We start from the raw sequence: 4,694 nt of genomic DNA, 5'->3' as shown, positions 1-4,694 counted from the left end.
TTTTTTGTCAATTAATTTAGTAAAACTTCATAATACTCCCTAAATTGGTGGACTAACCACTATAAAAAGTTATTCTCTAGAAACACGGAGACAAAAAGGTCCCAAACCTCTTTGACCTTCATCATATGTTAGTGAAGGATGCAACTATGCATTAAAACAAAATTTTCATATTTTTGAATTTTTCTCAAAATCTATGGGCTAACCCCTACGAAAATACTGAATTTTTCGGTAAATGCTCTAATAATGAAGCATATGATCTTTGGGGTTGTTTTAAAATTTCTAAACACATTCTACATTTGTATTAATGTATATTAAACTCATTTTCATGGTACATGGGCATCGTTTTAATTTTTTGTCAATTAATTAGTAAAACTTCATAATACTTCCTAAATTGGTGGACTAACCACTATAAAATCGCTATTTTCTCTAGGAAAATGGAGACAACAAAAGTTCCAAACCTCTTTGACCTTCATCATATGTTAGTGAAGGATGCAACTATGCATTAAAACAATTTTTTCATATTTTTGAATTTTTCTCAAAATCTATGGGCTAACCCCTACGAAAATACTGAATTTTTCGGTAAATGCTCTAATAATGAAGCATATGATCTTTGGGGTTGTTTTAAAATTTCTAAACACATTCTACATTTGTATTAATGTATATTAAACTCATTTTCATGGTACATGGGCATCGTTTTAATTTTTTGTCAATTAATTAGTAAAACTTCATAATACTCCTAAATTGGTGGACTAACCACTATAAAATCGCTATTTTCTAGGGAAAGGAGACAACAAAAGTTCCAAACCTCTTTGACCTTCATCATATGTTAGTGAAGGATGCAACTATGCATTAAAACAGATTTTCATATTTTTGAATTTTTCTCAAAATCTATGGGCTAACCCCTACGAAAATACTGAATTTTCGGTAAATGCTATAATAATGAAGCATATGATCTTTGGGGTTGTTTTAAAATTTCTAAACATTCTACATTTTTATTAATGTATATTAAACTCATTTTCATGGTACATGGGCATCGTTTAATTTTTTGTCAATTAATTAGTAAAACTTCATAATACTCCCTAAATTGGTGGACTAACCACTATAAAATCGCTATTCTCTAGAAAAACACGGAGACAAAAAAGGTTCCAAACCTCTTTGACCTTCATCATATGTTAGTGAAGGATGCAACTATGCATTAAAAAAATTTTTCATATTTTTGAATTTTTCTCAAAATCTATGGGCTAACCCCTACGAAAATACTGAATTTTTCGGTAAATGCTCTAATAATGAAGCATATGATCTTTGGGGTTGTTTTAAAATTTCTAAACACATTCTACATTGTATTAATGTATATTAAACTCATTTTCATGGTACATGGGCATCGTTTTAATTTTTTGTCAATTAATTTAGTAAAACTTCATAATACTTCCTAAATTGGTGGACTAACCACTATAAAATCGCTATTTCTAGAAAAATGGAGACAACAAAAGTTCCAAACCTCTTTGACCTTCATCATATGTTAGTGAAGGATGCAACTATGCATTAAAACAGATTTTTCATATTTTTGAATTTTTCTCAAAATCTATGGGCTAACAACCCCTACGAAAATACTGAATTTTTCGGTAAATGCTCTAATAATGAAGCATATGATCTTTGGGGTTGTTTTAAAATTTCTAAACACATTCTACATTTTATTAATGTATATTAAACTCTATTTCATGGTACATGGGCATCGGTTTAATTTTTTGTCAATTAATTTAGTAAAACTTCATAATACTCTCCTAAATTGGTGGACTAACCACTATAAAATCTTATTCTCTAGAAACACGGAGACAAAAAAGGTCCCAAACCTCTTTGACCTTCATCATATGTTAGTGAAGGATGCAACTATGCATTAAAACAAAATTTTTCATATTTTTGAATTTTTCTCAAAATCTATGGGCTAACCCCTACGAAATACTGAATTTTTCGGTAAATGCTCTAATAATGAAGCATATGATCTTTGGGGTGTTTTAAAATTTCTAAACACATTCTACATTTGTATTAATGTATATTAAACTCATTTTCATGGTACATGGGCATCGTTTTAATTTTTTGTCAATTAATTAGTAAAACTTCATAATACTTCCTAAATTGGTGGACTAACCACTATAAATCGCTATTTTCTAGAGAAATGGAGACAACAAAAGTTCCAAACCTCTTTGACCTTCATCATATGTTAGTGAAGGATGCAACTATGCATTAAAACAGATTTTTCATATTTTTGAATTTTCTCAAAATCTATGGGCTAACCCCTACGAAAATACTGAATTTTTCGGTAAATGCTCTAATAATGAAGCATATGATCTTTGGGGTTGTTTTAAAATTTCTAAACACATTCTACATTTTATTAATGTATATTAAACTCATTTTCATGGTACATGGGCATCGTTTTAATTTTTTGTCAATTAATTTAGTAAAACTTCATAATACTCCCTAAATTGGTGGACTAACCACTATAAAATCGTTATTCTCTAGAAACACGGAGACAAAAAAAGGTCCAAACCTCTTTGACCTTCATCATATGTAGTGAAGGATGCAACTATGCATTAAAACAGAATTTTCATATTTTTGAATTTTTCTCAAAATCTATGGGCTAACCCCTACGAAATACTGAATTTTTCGGTAAATGCTCTAATAATGAAGCATATGATCTTTGGGGTTGTTTTAAAATTTCTAAACACATTCTACATTTGTATTAATGTATATTAAACTCATTTTCATGGTACATGGGCATCGTTTTAATTTTTTGTCAATTAATTAGTAAAACTTCATAATACTCCCTAAATTGGTGGACTAACCACTATAAAATCGCTATTTTCTAGGGAAACGGAGACACAAAAAGTTCCAAACCTCTTTGACCTTCATCATATGTTAGTGAAGGATGCAACTATGCATTAAAACAGATTTTCATATTTTTGAATTTTTCTCAAAATCAAATCTATGGGCTAACCCCCTACGAAAATACTGAATTTTCGGTAAATGCTCTAATAATGAAGCATATGATCTTTGGGGTTGTTTTAAAATTTCTAAACACATTCTACATTTGTATTAATGTATATTAAACTCATATTCATGGTACATGGGCATCGTTTAATTTTTTGTCAATTAATTTAGTAAAACTTCATAATATACTCCCTAAATTGGTGGACTAACCACTATAAAATCGCTATTTCTCTAGAAACGGACGAGACAACAAAGGTTCCAAACCTCTTTGACCTTCATCATATGTTAGTGAAGGATGCAACTATGCATTAAAACAAAATTTTCATATTTTTTTTTTTTTCTCAAAATCTATGGCTAACCCCTACGAAAATACTGAATTTTTCGGTAAATGCTCTAATAATGAAGCATATGATCTTTGGGTTGTTTTAAAATTTCTAAACACATTCTACATTTGTATTAATGTATATTAAACTCTTTTCATGGTACATGGGCATCGTTTTAATTTTTTGTCAATTAATTAGTAAAACTTCATAATACTCCCTAATTGGTGGACTAACCACTATAAAATCGCTATTTCTAGGGAAACGGAGACAACAAAAGTTCCAAACCTCTTTGACCTTCATCATATGTTAGTGAAGGATGCAACTATGCATTAAACATTTTTTCATATTTTTGAATTTTTCTCAAAATCTATGGGCTAACCCCTACGAAAATACTGAATTTTTCGGTAAATGCTCTAATAATGAAGCATATGATCTTGGGGTTGTTTTAAAATTTCTAACACATTCTACATTTTTATTAATGTATATTAAACTCATTTTCATGGTACATGGGCATCGTTTAATTTTTTGTCAATTAATTTAGTAAAACTTCATAATACTCCCTAAATTGGTGGACTAACCACTATAAATAGTTATTCTCTAGAAACACGGAGACAAAAAGGTCCAAACCTCTTTGACCTTCATATGTTTAGTGAAGGATGCAACTATGCATTAAAACAAAATTTTCATATTTTTGAATTTTCTCAAAATCTATGGGCTAACCCCTACGAAAATACTGAATTTTTCGGTAAATGCTCTAATAATGAAGCATATGATCTTTGGGGTTGTTTTAAAAATTTCTAAACACATTCTACATTTTTATTAATGTATATTAACTCTTTTTCATGGTACATGGGCATCGTTTTAATTTTTGTCAATTAATTAGTAAAACTTCATAATACTCCCTAAATTGGTGGACTAACCACTATAAATCGTTATTTTCTAGAAAAACGGAGACAACAAAAGTTCCAAACCTCTTTGACCTTCATCATGTTAGTGAAGGATGCAACTATGCATTAAAACATTTTTTATATTTTTGAATTTTTTCTCAAAATCTATGGGTTAACCCCTACGAAAATATGAATTTTGTTTTCGGTAAATGCTCTATATAATGAAGCCTATGATCTTTAGGGTTGTTTTAAAATTTCTAAACACATTCTACATTTGTATTAATGTATATTAAACTCTATTTCATGGTACATGGGCATCGTTTTAATTTTTTGTCAATTAAATTAGTAAAACTTCATAATACTTTCTAAATTGGTGGACTAACCACTATAAATCGCTATTTTCTAGAGAAATGGAGACAACAAAGTTCCAAACCTCTTTGACCTTCATCATAATGTTTAGTGAAGGATGCAATTATGCCTAAACAGATTTTCCATATTT

Source organism: Brassica napus, chromosome A5 (genome assembly GCF_020379485.1).
Source record: "Brassica napus cultivar Da-Ae chromosome A5, Da-Ae, whole genome shotgun sequence".
Taxonomy (NCBI): Eukaryota; Viridiplantae; Streptophyta; class Magnoliopsida; order Brassicales; family Brassicaceae; genus Brassica; species Brassica napus.
Note: the sequence above shows the minus strand (reverse complement) of the source record.